The following is a 19,456-nucleotide window of genomic DNA, read 5'->3' as shown; positions in this document are numbered from 1 at the left end:
CGTTTATATTCCCCATACGATTGCAGTAATTGAGGAAATAATCCGTTCAATACATGAAGTTAGCGCTAAAATCGGCTCAATTTTTTTTGTAACAGAGGCTCCTAATATGCGTTTTGATTCGTTTAGAGAACGAATCTACGTCATTGGAAAACCACCTCTCGCTACCCCGATTCTATTGCTTTGTATTCTTGTCAATTTCAGCGTCATTTTCAACACAGAACAGAAACTCACTCGTATCCTTTGGCAAGCGAGTTTTTAAAGTTAAATACACCAACGGATGAAGTTCGCTATGAAAAATATTTGACTTAGCCGAGATTCGAACCCGGATCTCCCGATTGCCGGTTAGGCGTGTTAACCAGTTCCACCACCAAGTCTGCGCGAACTTCGGCAAACGGGAGATCCAGGTTCGAATCCCGGCTAAGTCAAATATTTTTTCACGGCTAAATTCATCCGTTGGTGTATTTAACTTTGCATCCGTGCGCCTGACTGCGTACAAAGTAACTTGTTCCTGCAGTGCCTTGAAAACCGAGTTTTTTTGTAACATTTCTATCTTTCATTTGTTATTTTTCTTTTTTTCATGTTATTTCCTTTATTTCCTTTGTTTCCTTTTCCTCAATTTATATCAGTATTTTTCCTCTTCTATTCTTGACCTTGTTCAATTAACTTTTTATGATGTTCAACCAAAATTAATGGTAACTAGGTGTGGCAATACTTTAGTAACACAACATCAATAAATATGTACATAGTTAAGAGGTATGTCAAAATTTTTTGTGTATTCTATTCTGTTCTTATATATATACCTATGAGTATACTTTAAATTATATTACTGTATAAAAATGCGATCGTAACATTTTTATGTAAAAATATTGTATATCGTTGTCATCTTTGTATTTTATATTGTTCATGTTTTCACTTTCATAGCCCTGAGGATGATTTTACATAAATCGAAACGTTGGCTATAACTTGGTTTCAATTGACCTAAACTCCAAGAAACATCATAAAAAGTTTATATCAGTATTTTGATATTATTCCTCACCTTTTTCCATCACCATACATCATGCATAGCCCTTCGAGGTCTTTCGCATGCAAATAAATATGAGGTGGTTGTATCCAAAATCAAGGCGAGGTTCATCGACCAAAAGATGTCTCGTTTCCCTTTCTCCTCCTCCACAATTCCCATTCGTTGACTCATGGCTATACTTCTTCGCCCTCTCGTTTTACGAATTCATGGGCTTACTTTGAATCGAGAATCGATTTTATGGGTATCGGAGATCGATCACCCGCGTAATTTCTGTATCGAGAATCGATGCTAACCACCTATCGGTTATCATCGGTAATTACAGTGTGGACCTAATTAGACCTTGCCACGTTTAGCTAGGTGTTCTTGTTTCCATACTTAATTGCTTCTTAACTTCCATTTATTGATTCGCGTAACCAGTGGAGTAACTATGATTTTGGTTCGGGGGGGGGGGGGTCCAAAAACAGGGTGGAAAATTAAAATAAAAACATGGTACTAAGTTAAGCGTTATTAACTAATTTTAACACTTTCAATAATAGAAAAATTTTCAAAGAAATATTTTGTATGTACATGACTTTTCAATATTTTATTTTCTTTTCTGAAGTAAAATAATGGTGTTTTTATATTTCGGGGGGTCTGAACCCACGGATCCATCCCCTCGCTACGCCACTGCACATAACGCTTAATTTGGAAGAATTATCAATATTATTTTTAAGTAGTATTCCGGTCAAAGGAGATTTATAAATACTGTGTTAGATATTTTTAACTAAAAAACGTAAAAAACTTCTCTCCTTCTCCGCTTACATAACATTACTTCTCTACTACTTTTACTTAGTTTCTCCCACCCGCTTAGTACTCGCACCATCCAAAACATTTGTCCTCTCTGACGATTTAGTAATTTTTAATTTAAGAAAAATAGTTGCTGCCGCATTCGTTTTGTTTGTTTACGTTTATATTGGGTGTTTTTTTTCGCGTCATATGTAAATTGGCAGAAATGCTGAGTGTACGTCTCTAATTAAATAAATAAAATGAATAAACATTAATTCGCTGGTTAATTACGTCTCAACACTACGGCCGGATAGTGCATTCCACGAATATTACAAAAGAGGATCCTCAAGTTGGCCTTTAATGTGTTGTCAACCACCGCGCATTTAAATGGGTTTTCTTGGGTCGCCACTCGCGTCGCTAACGAACAAAATGATCCGAGTTTCAAGGGAAAATAAGGTATTATTACGGATGTTAATCTAAATTTATATTCATGCTCATGTTGTCTATCAAATTCATAATTTTTCAATGCTATTCCTAGCAATTACAAACATTATACTGCAAAATATTGGAAAAAGTGGATCGCATTGCACTCATCACCGCGCCGCGGACAATTTTGAAAGCCGAATAAAATGTGACCGAAGTGACAACAGAAATCAGCCTTCAATTGGGCCTCCTCTATACATACCCCTTGTTGTATTCTTTCCGAGGCACGTGAGCACATCAATGTATCGCGGGTTGGAGAAATCGAACCGATCGAGAATCGATGCAAACCGGCATTGGATCGACCCATATTCCTCGCATCATCCTCGTAAGCTCTTCTCAAAACCTCCTCCCTACATCTTTTTACTCGCTCCGTCTCCCCAATGCCCATAGAAACAAACTTACGTGTACGTATATATACGCTTTCTCCTCCATCCCTTAGCCACGGCCTCTATAGATCGATGGAAGGCCTCAACCACTTCTCCTTCGCTCCCTCTCCGTATCACTTCTGCTCCTTCTTCCTCCTCCCTACCCCCTCCACAATACGCTCCCCTCCCCCTCCACTCCCGTCACCCGCTCCGTACAAGTGGGCGGCATGACGTCATTGCCTTCCGCTTCGGCGATTTCCACCCCTACCTACTCGCCCACCCTCCTCCCTCCCTCCAGCCCACCTCCCCTCACTCATCTCCGCTATACTCCTTTTTCGTACGTTCTCCCCTTCCTCCTGGTACAGTCCCTCTCTATTTTTCTCTCTCCCACGCACTGGACGTATCCGTACGTTCATGTTACTATGCAGCAGTGGCGTAACTAAAGGGGGGGTATGGGGGGATATATCCCCCCTAAAAGCTTCAGAAAAATCAAAATATTTTTTAAAATCTTGCCTTGATTTGATTTATAATAACTTCATCTGCTTATAGTTAAATTTTATGTAACCAAATAATTTAAAATTCATTTTCGGGCATTTTATTTTTTCAAAAATTTTCCTAAACAAGTTTCCTGGGAGGGTACCCCCCACAAACCCCCTTCAACCCCCCAAAAGCCCTCTCATCCCCCACCAAAGCAATTTCCTAGCTACGCCATTGCTATGCAGAGGCTGCTACAATGGTTTGATGTATCGAAATTATACTCGATAGTCAAGGTTAAAGCCCGGTACATTCATGTTACAATGCATGCAAGTTGAATGAGGCAGTACGATATTTCCGCAGGATATCCTGTGGAGATGTTGCTATGTATCATTTCCTAATATTGCGAACTTCCACCATATCGTCCGCATATCATACAAGTTACTAAGCAGAGGCTAGTTTAATGGTGCGATGCATCGAAATCAAACTTGATAGTTGAGATTAAAGCCCAGGACATCCATATCAATATGCAGAGGCTAGCACAATGGTTTGATGCGTCGACATGAAACTCGATAGTTACGATTAAAGCCCGAAACATTCATGTTACATCAAATTAGATGATTAAGATTTTCTTAGTTTAAAATGTTTTATGTTAAGGTTAGCAAGTTAAAAGAAATTGATATCTAGGAGGCGTGCTGACTGAAGACTGGAGGAGAAAGACAGAAATCAACAAAAGAATAGCTGTGGGAAAGGAAGCTTTTAATAAGAAGAGAAGGGTGTTATCTACCAGCGACCTTGGGAAGAAGAGGTGGGGATAGGACCAACCCTTTTGAGATGTGAGATGGGTGTGGAGAAGGCTGGAAAGAGTGTAGTGGGTGGACAAAGTGAGGAATGAGGAGGTGCTGAGAGTTAGGAAGGGAAGTACATATTATTGAGAATTATGCCAAAGAAAAGGGGGAGTTGGATGGGATTGGATCATTAAGGCGATGAGCAATATCTTAGGCCAGGGGTCTCCAAAATACGGCCCGCGGGCCGGATCCGTTCCGCGAAGGGCTTTCATCCGGCCCGCGCACCCTTTTCTAGTAGCGCGCGATTCTCGCTCGTTTAACTCTGTGAGGCGCCGCTAGGAGCATTGCAGCGCTGTACTGCACGTCAAAGTCGACTTCAACTTTTCGTAAATAAGAAATACGCCACCGGATTCTTCAGTAGACGTTGGTATCGAATACTTCAGTCATCGGCAAATTTGCTATCCGGCCCGCGGGGCGGTACGGAACTTGGAATGTGGCCCTCGTGGCCTAGTAAATTGGAGACCCCTGTCTTAGGCTACTGAGGACGAACACACGGTTTGGAACGAAACCAAAGTTAAGTTGACTTTTTAATTAAAGTTAAGTCAGGCTAAGTGAACAAAGCTATGTTGATAAAAACAACGCCAAGTCTAGCTGCGATTCTTAACGATGCTTTTGAACTAGCGGACGCTCTTAGTTTTCAATATCATTGCTACGCCATAGTAAGACGATGTGGACTTTGGGAAGAAGAGATAGGGATAGGATCAACGCTTTTGTGGGTGAGGAGAAGAAAGAGAGTTCATTATCTGCATCTCCACCTCCAATTTCTTTAGCCTACCACAGGTACGAAGCGGTCTAACGTTCCATGCTCCTATCCTTAACATTACATCACCTTTGACCGATGTACCCTCTCAAGAAGTCCCCAACCGGAGATCCGAATGGGGGACTAGTTCACCTCCGGAATATTTTACTCGAGAGCATGGGCGAACCCAGTGATGGAAGGGGGGCAGCTGCCCTCCCCTAGAAGCAAAAAGCGCAAAAGTCATTAAGCAAAATGAGTACTGAATTGAAACGAAAGTATTCAACAGATTTTCTTTAAACCCACGAAAAATGATACGTATTAGTATAAGATATGTAACTGAAATAAAACAATTTTTTCAAGATAATAATCTCATAAACTAATAAGGCGCTGTTATAATTTTCTTAAAATGTTGGTTTAATTCACCTTTTTCATGCTAAAATGTAACAACTTGGCTTGCCCCCTCCCTAGACCATGGCTTGCCCACACACCAGTTATGATCCTGGGTACGCACTTGCTAGAGAGATTTCCATCATGTCATGATATAAAGTGAGTGGAGTAACTGCGAATCCTATGCGTGGAATATAAAGGGACATGGAAGTGTGGCATGGAGAACGACACCATCGGAGAAAGCAAAGATAGAGACCCTCGAAATGTGGTTCTACAGAAGAATGATAAGGATCAAAGGGATCGACCGAGTTAGCAATGAGGAAGTCCTAAGAAGAGTAGGAGAGAAAAGAAGCCTCGTGAAAACCTTAATAATAAGACGGAACAGCCTTATAGCCACATCTTGAGACATGACGGCCTGATGAAGATAATCGTCGAGGAACAATTGGATGACAAGAACGGAAAAGGAAGACCTCGATCAAAATATATGGAACAAGTAATGAAGGATGTGAAAGAGAAGAAATGCGTAGGTGTGAAAAGGTTAGCTGATAGGAGAATTGAGTCGAGAGCTGCGTCAAACCAATCTTAGGATTGTTGACCAGTGATAGTGATGACGATGCAAAAGAAAAAGGAGAATTGTATCGGGCATGTTTTAAAAGGAAAGGGGATTTTAAATGTAGTATTCGTGGGAACAGTGTTAGGAAAATAGAGAGTCGAAATGAAAACTGAAGATTGAAAATGATTGAAGCCCGGTAAATTGAGTTCAATGGTTCTATGTATCGAAATTAAACTCGATGGTAAAGATTAAAGCCCGGTATATTCATGTTACTATGCAGATGCTTGTTTAATGGTCCGATGCTTCTAAATCAAACTTCATTGTTCCGATTAAAGCTCGGTTTACTCGTCGAAGTTCGTCGAGTCTCGATTGGGACTCAAAAACGATAACCAGTTACTTTTATCAACCAAGGAATACCCCAAGAGTGAGAATATTTGGTAGGTTGGTATTATGTTGCGTCGACCGACAGACTGTGTCATTTTCGCCTTATGACTGGTAATGGGAGGAAGAGTGGAGATTATTTCGGCGTCGGCATTAGCCAGCTCTTAATTATAGGCGCCAAAGGGACCACGGCTTAGCGTCCCACACGAAGGAAGGAATGCTGCACTTGAGGTACACTCCAAATAGCATTGAAGCTGGGATTGGGTGGGACCGGGTTCAAATCCCACCACTGGCAATCATCAGTAAATCCTGACACATTTTGTGTTGAATTAAAAGGGGAAAACAAAAGAAATTTTGTTGATGAAAGAGAAATATTTTCATATTTCTGACGAATATTTCTCGGGTTCTCAGCCAGGTTTATGCTTTTATATAAGCCGACGTTTCGGGAGACGACTTGTCTCCCATCCTCAAGGCTGTGTTACTTTATGGAAGTCCAATTTCACACTCAAGTGTTACTTTATGGAAGTCCAATTTCACACTCAAGTGTTACTTTATGGAGGTCCAATTTCATTGTTCAATTCTTAAGTGTGAAATTGGACTTCCACAAAGTAACACAGCCTTGAGGATGGGAGACTAGTCTTCTCCCGAAACGTCGGCTCATATAGAAGCATTAATTAACATGGCTTATAACCCGAGAAATATTCATCAGAAATATTCACCAGGAAAAATTAAAATTTTTTATAATTCTCATATTGTCGGTTTTTTTTAGAAAACATAGTTCATATGCGTTTTAGCTAACGGGTGCGTCCTCATTTGACAAACGGCAAACTATAGCTAAATTCCGTTTAGTTTAATCAGCGTTACCACTGGAAATATATCGGTCATTGTCGCCAGCATTTTTTTATATCATTTGTTTTCGCCTGAGATTATTTCTCTGCATTGGAGATTAAACGCAGCCGTGTTCTGTCTGCTGCACATTAATTGTTTTATTTTCAAATAAATGTCGCATGATTCAAGTTTGATGAAATAGTCGTACTTTTCATTTAGCTCACGCGAAAAACGCCAAAGAGTTTACATCTCTGACCGACCTTTTGATAAAACTCGTTCATTTTAAATCTTGATATAACCTGGACTAACCACGCAAGGTCATGATTTTTGTGAGATGATGCAATGACCCTACGAAATAGTTTACCTTTTAAAACGGTGGGTGGGACCTTTTCCATTCGCATTCTTGCTTTGTTTTTAAAATATATTTTGCAAGTAAATCCAAATGAAATGAAAGATTGGTCATTAAGATTGCGAGGAACTGGTCCTTTTACCACATGTTCAGTTTAGCTTATTTAATCCCCATCAGCTCCCAAAGTTTTTTTTTTAAATCACTCATCTTTAATTTTATAAAATATGATACATATGATCTCAAGATAACGAACACAATCTAAAGTTTATGATTAATATTAGAAGAAACCTTCTACTAATTATGTGCACCGAAATGTACGCTAAAATTCACATAGTACATGCATCGCAGGAGTATTGGATCGTCACTACACTGGGTGCCATATGGCACCCGTGGGCGTTCCTTTGTTGCCGAGATATTTTTAATTATTTCCAAACTTCCGAAAACAGCGCTGTTCGGCCTACATATTGGCATTTTTCATAAGATTTATCAAATAAGCGTACTAGAATATCCGTTCCCTGAAGAGCCGCAACCTACCCGGGAGGGACTCGAACCCGCGACCTTCGTTTTGAAAGGTGAGTATCTCAGTCCTCCGCCTCCGAGGACGGCAAAAATGAATCGACGAGGATGGGATTCGAACCCACGCGTGCAGAGCACATTGGATTAGCAGTCCAACGCCTTAACCACTCGGCCACCTCGTCTGATATTTATGTAAGGGGATAAAATACTGTCATTAGAGTATCTACATAATACCTTAAATGCATTCAGCATGACCATTTCGTTTAACCGTAATCTTCAATTAATAGCTCAAGTTAATTAAAATGTTCAAAGGTTTTTGCCGTTTATTTATTCTTAATTTCTTTTAAGTAAGAAATTTATCTACATATATTATCGAAACTGGCAAAGTCACCAGGAAAAGCCGCAGGTGTGGGCACCTCCCCTAGCGAGTGGGGCGAGCCTGGGCTTATACTTGGATGCCGCATTTCACGTCGAGTACCTACTTCTAGCAATATTTGTTACAATAGAAAGACTCATCGCTGTCTAGTCGGCCACGGCGGTTATCTCCTAAAATCACGAAGGAGAGCATTCGACGGGCTTAAATGTAATAAACGTTAGTGTGTCGTGACTATCGGGAGTCCCGAGTGATACAAGATTAACGGTGTCCGCCGGGTTTGACGCATATTTTTAATCACACCTCGTTCCGCTTGTCAAGTCGATAATCGCCATTCATCCGCCGACGTGAACGAACGCAAGCGAGTTTGACTAATGAAAGTCTGACAAGGCCACGACTCCAAATCCTAACGGACAGGTATGAAGATGCCAGACCTGCTACAGGTGGCTTTCATTCAATGAATCATTCATATTTCTTCAATAACTTTTTTTTTGAGTTTTGCGTTTTTCAATTCAAATTATTCCATTCTCTAGGTTTAATATCTCTGATGAATTAGTCAAATGCAGGTGATGGGTGCCAACACGTACCAAAGCAATTACTGAACTCTGATTCCAACTGCTCCCGCTAAAATTTTCGATCAAAGGATTCGTAAAAGTGATTTATTCAATATAAGTGACTTTGGAAATAAAAGAATCAAACTTTGTAAGTCCACTAATATATTTTTAAAGGTTTTACTTGTATTATTTAAACTTAAATATACAAGTGAACCTTACGTAGTTTTATTCTTTTATTACCAATATGGAGAGGTTTCAAAGAGTTAGGCTGAAGTTATCAGTTATATAACTAACCTTGTTTACGGAAAAACCTTTTCTATGATGAATGAAAATGAAATTTATTTTCCGCATAAATATTCATTTAACCACGGTCGTGATTAAATAAATATTTATGTGGAAAAACGAAGTTCATTTTAATTCATCATAAGTAAATTCCACAAAGTGACGCCTCAAACCACCAAACCTTTTCTATGCTCTCCTACTTTTTTTTGTTTTATGCTGTTACTGTGAGGAATTTTTTTCCGCTTATTATAAATATGTTCATTTTTGACCGCGTTATTTCATATTCCTATATTTAGTTCATATATAACCTAAACCGCTTTATTTCTGGCTAATTCTCCATTTACGGCTTTCTTTTCGACTTCGTTTTATGAATGATGGCACGAGTCAAATCTTCAAATACATTTCGTAGAGTGAAATGGTGGTCTTTCTCAACATTTACCTCATAATATCGTCTTCACTCATTTATAAGGGGAGCAGTTAACTGTAGGTACCAAGTGTACTCAGGCATATAACATGGAGTTGTACAAATTCTCTGCGTTGCCGGAAATGGAGGGAAATTTTAGAAGAAGATTACGACATAGTTTGGCGTAACTTGACACTATGGCAAGAAGATCAATAGTGTCATAAATGAGTTTTTAATCATGAAATAGAATTTAGAGGAACTGCAATACTTTTATAATACTCGTATATTTTATCTCTCTACTCGTCACTTTCAAGGGAAACTTGAGCTTACCTCCACTTACAATAGGTAGGCTTACACTAAGTAGACTATTTCATAATGTTCACCAACTTACGCTGTTAAATTGTCAACTCCTCGTGTATATGAATTTTCGAGTTGGCGACGCCAGATTTATGTTCAATCTTTCTACTTATTAATTTCAAGTGAAGTTTGAGCTTTTCTCCACTAACAAGTAGAGTTACGCTAATGTATGCTGTGGTTCACCAGCAGACATTCTTTAGTTTCCAACTCCATGGTTACGCTAAGTTTCGTTCATTTCCCGTGAAAAAGGCATAACTGGCGGGATTTCTAGAGAAAAGACGGTTCTGCCCGGAGATGTACGAATTGTCGAGTTGGCGACGCCAGTACGACGCGTCGCGACGTTCCGATTTGACTCCATTAACGTCTCCAGCAAACTGGAATTTCGCGTGGGAGAATTAACGCTTGGTACCCCACGACAGCCAGGTATAAGAAGTCTTGGGAGGGAGACGTCCTTTGATCCGCAAGCTCGGAATCGTCTCCCCAGCCTCTGATTCCCAATCTCCCTTTGAGATGTCGCTTTGGTCGCATGTCTCCCAAGCGCTCATTAAGCGCGGCGAGTGGTTAGCGGCTGTGTAACATCTTCCACTGGATGCTGCTTCACCCGCCGTTCAATTGTTCCTCGATTTCGTCTCCTCCCGAAATTCGCTGCCGTTTTAATGGTGGTGTCTCCCTTCAAGTCGAATTTGCTCTATCGGGGACTTTTCTTTTCTCCTACGAAAGTGGCACCCAGGTATTCATAATAAATTCTACTGAAATCCGCTACAGTTGGTGAAACATAGTTTGATTCATAATAATTAGGTAGTAATTACGATAATTAAACACTGTGTTATTTGTTAGACCAGTATGTAAATATTTTCTAGAAAATTAAGAAATAAATTCTTCGTCTTGAATGGCTTGAACGTAGTGAACCTGGATATAAACTTCGTGACAATGGCCTGCGTTGTTTGTGTAACTTCAATATAATCATGGACGGTATGGCTTTTCTCATTGAATTTTCCGAATAATTTTCCAAAACTGCTTCAGATTCGTACCATTATTTCCGCAAAATTCTCCATAAATATTTTCAAAAAATAGTATTTTGAAAAAATTAATTCAATTTCTATTAACTATAAATATATGGTACAATAGACAATAGCCTACTTATCAATTTTGTAAAAAATGTTAGATTACCTTTTTTTTAGAAAAGACGTTACACTTTCACTTTGGAATGAGGAAGAGTTCACGGTGTCTCCCTGGGTGAAATTATTTCACCCTCTCTTCCTGGGCCACGAATAATTCGCTTTGAAGACAAAGTGAATTTTTCTCCAACCTTCCAAATTCGATGTGCGGAAGGAAACCGTTTTACATTCACCAATTGTGGAAGTGTCGAGTTTATTGATTAATGCGGAACAAATGGCGTTGAGGGAGTGGGATGGGGGGGGGGGGTGTTGCTGGATTGGTGGCTGCCACGCGGAGATTGAGGTTGGAAAGTGTTAGCGACATCGACAAAGGAGATCGACGTTCGAATTGATGAGTAATGATTGAATCTGTGCCGAAATACCTCCCTTATTCGAGTCTCCTCTTTGTTCTTTCTCCTGGAAGTAATAAGGAAGCTAATTTTCACTCAGTATTATTGAATTTTCAAATTTAAACTGTAGGAGGCGGCAGTGGCGCAGCGAGCGGGGGTTTGTGGGATAAACCCCCCCCCCCAGAGCTCAGAGAAACTTTTAAGTTTAATCTATTTTACTTCATTTGATTAATATAATTATAGAAGAGTGTAAGGACTAATAAAATCCCTCATAAACTGACCATAAAACTCACAATTTTGAACCATTTCTCTTAAAACATTTCTGGGCCCCCGTACCTCCCGCTTACCCTGGCGGGTATACCACACACTCCAGGTCTAGTTGCGCCTAAAACCCCCCCTAGCCTTAATTCCTAGCTCCGCCCCTGGAGAGCGGGAATGGAAACATACCAGAGGGAAGGAAGGAGTTGAATACCTATGCTTAAGGCTCCCGGGTAGGTACATCGGTGAAAAATTACGCTGCAGACGCCTGGGCGGATTTGTCTGAGGCTTCTGCTATTTTATCCACATGACATTTGAATGCTTAAATCTGGAAGAATAAGCATCGCTACCTAAAATAAGTGTCACCATTTTCAAATTCTCTTTAATTGCTGAAATTTTAATTTTATCTTCTCGTTTTGTATCATAATATACTGAAATTTTGTGGATATGTTTATATGTACTCATGTTACCTGTATTCTAATGTGGTGAAAAAAATTTCTTTATTGTTCATAGTAAAACTTTAAGCAGATGTTACTCCTCGTGGGACAGCCATGTGTCATTAATCCCATAACTACTTTTCGCATTGAGTGAAGTCTTTTCATCATCTTTCTCTACTTCAGACTACGCATTTATGTACAGAAGTAATGAAACACCAGTATAAATTTTGGATCAGTATCCCAAACCTATTTTTAACTGTACTTATTTGACCGTTGGAGAAGATTTTCTTGCTTTACGGTTTATAATGACTGGGGTTTAAAACATGAAGTTTTCCCAGTAGATGTCTCGGCGAGTGGCCCGGATATCGGGCGTTATACCTTTGCCGTACCCAGCGGGGGCAGAAGGGGGCAGCTGCCCCCTCCTAGAGGTAAAAAACGCAAAACTCTTAACGGAAAATCAGCACTTGATTGAAAGGAAATTTTGCAACAAATCTGTCTTAAAACCCATGAAAAATGATATTAGTGTAAGACATGTAACTAAAATATTTTTTCAAAGCAAATAACTTTATTAACTAATAAAAACGCAGTAATAATTTTCTTAAAATGTTGGCTTCATTCACCTTTTCCATGCTAAAATGTTACAACTTGAACGACTACGGCTTGCCCGCCCCTAGTTTTGATCCTGGGTACGCCTTTACGTTGGACTGCTTTTTTGACAAAACTGGTTTCTGCTGTCAGCGATTCGTGCGAGAAGTCCCAATCCGAAATGGTATGATAGCAACCATATGGTTAAAAATGTATTCGCCGGGTGAGCGCAGAGTTCCACTACTTGGCTTACACATTTAAAAAAGAGCCGTCATCTAATAAATCCATCTCATATAGGGCAAACATTTCGTCAAATTTATGGACAATGAAATAGAATTTTTTTACAAAGACTTGAATTGTAACGGATCTTTATTTGCTCAGGTGTGCAATTTTTGTGTGAGTTTTAATCACGATTTTTTGTATGTTTTAGTTTAATCAAATTTTGTATTTGTAAACAAGGAATATGGTTTGCATTAAATTTTATTTTGGTGTTTTTTCATGGTTTAAAAAATATTCACGCATGTATTTCTGAGCCTCTATACACCTGTGCAAGTGAATGCTCAAGCAAACATCTGTACCAAAACAAGTCTTTGAGAAAGGGCCAACTTCATTGCCCTTAAACTTGATCACTTAGTTGCTCTTTATGAGACGGTTTAATTGACCTATAACCGTCCTCGCGTCTCATAAGTGAGGGTTTCTTTTTTTAATGTCGCGTAGTAGACTCCTGTAGGAAATCTTCATGTCTTTCAAAGGCCAGTGGTATGCCTCACTTAGAGTTCCCGTAGGCCTGTTTTTGACTTTCACTTCGGGTTCCTCAAACTTAAGGAACAAACAGAAGGTAAAAAATATATAAATTAAACGTTTAAAGTGGGCGGCCCCGTTCAAACCATCTTGACGACTCTTCTCATCGTAATCATTACAGTGGAAGAGATCAAAGGATACTCTCTTGGCCAATGGAATGACAATGTACGGTCCTATTTATTTCCCGACGTTTTTATTTTCGCGCGGGCGACGACAGTGTTTTGTTTTCTCGTATTTAGTTCACAAAAATAGACCCCTTTTTTTTATGATCGCGAGATTCGCGGCGTCGGTGTTTTGTTTTCCCCACTCCGCGAGTGTGGGTTTGGCTGAAGCGGAGATGGTGGGAGGTGCTGGAACTTGTCACGCGAGTTTAAAGGATGAGATTTTTAGTGAGGGGGGGAAATAATAATGAGCGCCCTTTTTATCAACACGGTTCGTTTTCGCCCTTCATTTTTTTCTCTCTCTCTTTCCGCTTATTCCCGCATCGAGGCGCTGACGCACGGATTCCACCCCGCCGCCGCGCCGTGTGTTGTGACTACGGGGATAATGTTGCGCCATGAGCTGCCTAATTTTTTTCACGCTTCCATAAACAATGAGGTTCTTGAAGGGTTGACTCCTCGATTTTTGAGAACTTAACTTCTGCTCCCTCACGTCCCATTCCTCGTCTTCCTTTTATCCCTCTTGCTAAAGCCAATGTGGGTGTGAGATGACAGTGTCAGTTCACTACTACTTCTACGGAAAATGTCGGCGTCGTTTTTCCGAAATATCTCACTTTGGCGAAGGATATTTCATTCGTTAAGGTTGTCGAAGGAGAGGGAGAGAAGAGATTAAGAGATTGCTGAAATACTTTCTTTCTAGGACGGCCAAATCCTAATTATGAACAGAAACGGGTGCCTTTTCCTCTCTGTCTGGTGAGGATTTTGGGTGTTGAATTTATGGCAGCTCGGGGACCTTTTTCGATTCAATAATTAAGCAGTTCCGCCGTGACTTCGTGATTCAGGACGGTAAATTATTCAAGTTTTCCGTATAAATTACTGTGAAAATAATGTTTCTTTTTTTATTAAAGGGGTTAGATCTTACGGTAAATCAAAATGATAGCCCCCATGTTGAAGGGGAGAGAGGCCGAAGTGATTCGTAAAGCACTACCTGTAAGTCTATCTCTTCCTTAGACGGTTAATTATTTAAATTATTATAAAAGACAACAATCGATGAATAAAAATGAAGTTAGATGGCATTTAGAATAGTCTATGAAGCATCAACTTTTGTAAATGTTTGCATTTTTTGAGCTAACGTTTGTGTGATATTCATTTCATTAACGGTCAGGTAAATCATTGATATTTTATAAACATACTTGAGAAGCATTTTGGTGAAATAGGTTCAATTTATATTGATTGAACTCGTGTGTAATTGTGTATCTTCGATCAGCTCTTTTTGGCCAATATAATTGTGCTTGAAACATTTATAAAACCTCTTTATATTCCCCATATATTTATTTACTGACATTTTCCATTGAATTTTCTACTCCACGTACCTATTTGCAGCCATTTGAATGATTGAATGAGCTATGTGAAAAAGTTCGCACTTTTGCATCGTACAAAACGCTCGTTTGTTGCGAATGTTCTATTTATATTACATGATCGATGTAATTTTTCAAATGGTTTAATTTATCTTCAATATTTTTTAATATATTTCCCCCCGATCGTAAAAATGTGTTTCTCACTATTGATCTAAGTTTTAAATATTGAGCTAAAGCTTCTGAAGTTTACATTTGAAAATATGCAGAAGCCATTTTGTCTTGACTTTCAATATCGTCACATTGATGTTCAAAAAATTTATTTTTCATTGTATCTTCTTTAATCATTAATAGTTGTTGTGTGCCAAAACATCTGTTTTATTTTGGTGTTAGTTGTCTTACAAAGGTATTCTATTTTTTCTTTCAGGTATGTTCTATGGCCCTCAACTGCTTCTTGCCAGCCTTAATACTCTTGTTGCCAATCAAGATCGTACTTTATTACGAAAAGTAAGTGCTTGCCGTATAAAACCCTCATATATATAGTTTGGAGTGCTTGTGTACTTTCACAAACGTCAAATTTCGTGGTTTTATGATTTTTTTCTAGTCCGAGATGGACAGTATAGTACATTTAGGCAGTATTGTGTGTATTTTAGAAAATAATAAGCATTATGGTAATATCAATAGTTTTCCTCCCAAATTTTTCTTTTGATCTAATTAGTGCTTAGAATATACATTTTTATCGAATGTAGTTATTTCTTCCCTGGGATAAATTTTTAACCTCTCTCGTTTTTTTTCTTAAGTCTTGCATTGCTGTATTTTTAAAGAGATTATTATATACTGCGTTTAGTATATAGTTTGTATATAGTTTATATATAGTTTGGAGTGCTTGTGTACTTTCACAAACGTCAAATTTCGTGGTTTTATGATTTTTTTCTAGTCCGAGATGGACAGTATAGTACATTTAGGCAGTATTGTGTGTATTTTAGAAAATAATAAGCATTATGGTAATATCAATAGTTTTCCTCCCAAATTTTTCTTTTGATCTAATTAGTGCTTAGAATATACATTTTTATCGAATGTAGTTAATTCTTCCCTGGGATAAATTTTTAACCTCTCTCGTTTTTTTTCTTAAGTCTTGCATTGCTGTATTTTTAAAGAGATTATTATATACTGCGTTTAGTATATAGTTTGTATATAGTTTATATATAGTTTGGAGTGCTTGTGTACTTTCACAAACGTCAAATTTCGTGGTTTTATGATTTTTTTCTAGTCCGAGATGGACAGTATAGTACATTTAGGCAGTATTGTGTGTATTTTAGAAAATAATAAGCATTATGGTAATATCAATAGTTTTCCTCCCAAATTTTTCTTTTGATCTAATTAGTGCTTAGAATATACATTTTTATCGAATGTAGTTAATTCTTCCCTGGGATAAATTTTTAACCTCTCTCGTTTTTTTTCTTAAGTCTTGCATTGCTGTATTTTTAAAGAGATTATTATATTCTGCGCAATTGTTGAACATAATTTTAGAAACTTAGAGTTACTATGATTTTGAGTAATATAAACCATCTGTAGAGCACAGCCGTTCTTTTCTGGTACCTTGAATTTGTGAGAAAGATTTGGTCAACCGAGAAAACCCATTTTTAATCTGGTAGAAGTAAAATTTCCTGCGACTATTTTTATCTGTATGGCTCTTCGAAAATGCACGATTCACCATTACTTTTTGCATGTTACCAAAATTATTAATAGTAATGAAATGGTACTTTATTTGAGGCTAAATCCATGGTTTCCAATGTTTCCTATAAATGAGGACGGCTACGGGTTTTCAAGTTTTATTCGCGATTGCTTATATCACTCATAGTACAATGAGAATAATCATCTGTCATTGTGGCGTCATTGTTTGATCGATATGACACCTGTACTGCTGCAACATGGTGTTTGCGTGGCGTTTACCTTTTTATCGGCTTATCTTCATCTTTATGAACACATGTCAACGAATTGCTTTGAATACTCACCTCTAGCAGTCATTTATTAGATTTCGGTAACAGTTCAGCTCGGCGTTCTGCGTCTCTCTCTAACCTGGAGTGCCATAGCTATCATTGATAACCCTCTCGTGTTACTACTTTCATGGTATGTTTCTACGGCAAGTGCAGCTTCGCGAGCAGTATCGTAGGTGGTAAAAATATCAATTCGATAAAGGAAAACGCTACGAAACTTGGAACATAAATAAGACATGTGCGCAAGTACAATTTGAAAATGCTTTATACTAACATAGCTCACATAATTCATCATTACCGGTCAGCAATCATAAGATTGGTTTGACGCAGCTCTCCACTCAATTCTCCTATCAAATAATCTTTTCACTCCTACGTATTTCTTCTCTTTCACATCTCTCTTTACTTGTTCCATATATTTTGTTCGGGGTCTACCTTTTCCATTCTTGCCTTCCACTTGTCCTTCGACGATTGTCTTCATCAGGCCATCATGTCTCAAGATGTGGCCTATAAGGCTGTTCCGTCTTCTCATTAAGGTTTTCATGAGGCTTCTCTTCTATCCCATTCTTCTTAGGACTTCCTCATTACTAACTCGGTCGATCCCTTTGATCCTTATCATTCTTCTGTAGAACCACATTTCGAAGGCCTCTATCCGTGCTTTCTCCAGTGCTGTCATTGCCCATGCCTCACTTCCGTAAAGGAGCATACTCCAAAAGTAAGTTCTGATTTATTGTTTCTTTACTTCCATGTTTAAGTTTCCCGCTGTAAGCAGGTATTTCATTTGGTGGAATGCTCTCTTTGCTTGGGCTATTCTGCTGATAATTTCTTTCTTGTTTATCCCGTCGCTAGTGATCCTGCTTCCCAAATGACATAATTCATCCCCCTCTACCAGTTTTTGCTTCCCTATTTTAATGTAAGTACCTTGACTTCTTCTCTTCTGCTGCATACTAATATCTTGGTTTTCTTTATGTTTATTTTCTGTATATATTTACTCGAAAATAACTAATTTTTACCCGAAAATATATAATTCACATAATTAGGGCTTTTAATTAAAAATTTCATCGATTTCGGTTCACGAATAATCTTTTTTTCTCAACGGAATTAATGAAAGAGTCAAATTTGTAACTTGTTTTGACTCTATCAGTCGCTACCTAGCCTTCTCGAAAGGAAAAACACGGCTCAAATTTCGTTGAGGATTTTCTTTTGTCTCATTCAAGGATGGCAAAGAATGTTTTCTCTGAGAAGATGTTTTAGTATCCTTTTTCTTTCTCTCTTGCTCTCTCGTAACGAAACGAAAAGTATCCTCAAGTCTTCTTTGCCACGGAAATTTTTTGGCGAGCCCACAGCGAGTAAGGTTATATTCTTCTTTTTTAATTTCGTCTGTGTTTTTCTCTCCAGACTTTCGAATTTTAAAAGCGACCGGGTTTAATTTCTTTCGACTCGAAGGATTCATTCGCTTGATCCAAAGCCAAGCCGGTGGAAAAAACTCAGAGGAACTGGAGCTGGAAGAACTGGAGTCCCTTCATTCCAGCGATGTAAGGCTCGTTTGAGCATCAACTAGCTATTTTAACTCGATCTTGCTCTGCTATCGGTCTCTCAACGTTGATATCCTGTAGTGGCACTATTTATACGCCCATCTCCTCTGTTTATTATAGCTCATTTAGGTACTTTTATGCCTTTGTTGTCACGACAAAATCGCTATAAACTGATCAATCCATCGTGAATCACGTAATGCATGCACTGGTTCTTAAATTATGATGTTCATCACACCGTCTGCTTTTAAGCTTTTGCCTATAGCCTCTTCAAAATTTTTATTTTAAAATTCCAATTTATGATTTAAATGGCACTCTGATCATTGTTTTCCCGTGTTACAGGCCCATTGCGTGTATCAGTATAGTATTCATCAATCCACTTCTCACAGACGTTAGTTCAAGATTATTATTGAAATATTTGACCGATTAATGGTTTCCATGGAGTATTTTAAAAAAATTGTGGCAGCCACTTCTTCCTTCATGCAATTCCCTCTTTAATTCATAATAAGTCCTACTATTTTTCATTCTGTCTGTAAATCCTATACTCTTCCTTCCTCTCCCTCGCTTGTCCATAATTCTACCCTATAACACTGTTTTCAACAACACCTCCCCGCTTAGTACTCGCTCCATCCATAACTTCTGTCTCTTTAGTATCTCACCTAAAAGCTGCCTCTCCTCACCCACCATGTCCAGTACTTCGTCGTCCCTCCTCCTCTCCGTCCACTTTACTATCTCAATTCTTGTCCACACTCACATCTCGAACTCCTCCTGTCTTCTCCCGTCCTCCTTCCTAACTATCCATGTTTCCGCCATGGTATCATTGATAATTAATAATGAGAACAAAGCATTTAGAATTTTGATTTCTAATGATGATTTCTTGGTGCATATAAGGTTGTAAAGAATAGACAAGCGGAAAGATTTGTCTGTAATGTCAAATTAGGCTGAAAGTAAATGCGGTCTCGGCTGAAGTAAAATGAAAATAGCCTACAAAGCAAATAGGGGAAGGGATAATAGGCGAAGAGTGGGAGGTTTTCAATAGTTAGATTGGTTAAATCTTCCTAAGTGGATTGTATGATACAGGGTTATCCTTAAAGAATGGTGCGGTTTCAGTTTCGTATTCATAGGAAGGGAGTAGGGAAATTTCAAGATGA

General features: G+C 38.6%; 1 protein-coding gene and 1 non-coding gene across 3 annotated transcripts in view; one reads left to right on the top strand and one right to left on the bottom strand.

Moving 5' to 3' along the window:
* The window catches only part of LOC124163372 (nascent polypeptide-associated complex subunit alpha, muscle-specific form-like), a 385,994-nt gene that overhangs the window by 241,421 nt on the left and 125,117 nt on the right, over positions 1 to 19,456 (top strand). The gene's annotated exons all lie outside the window — the stretch shown is intronic.
* On the bottom strand, positions 7,810 to 7,891 carry Trnas-gcu. The gene has a single exon. It is a non-coding gene; the product is annotated as a tRNA-Ser (tRNA).

Source organism: Ischnura elegans, chromosome 8, assembly GCF_921293095.1.
Source record: "Ischnura elegans chromosome 8, ioIscEleg1.1, whole genome shotgun sequence".
NCBI lineage: Eukaryota > Metazoa > Arthropoda > Insecta > Odonata > Coenagrionidae > Ischnura > Ischnura elegans.
This window is presented reverse-complemented; position numbering and strand designations above follow the sequence as displayed.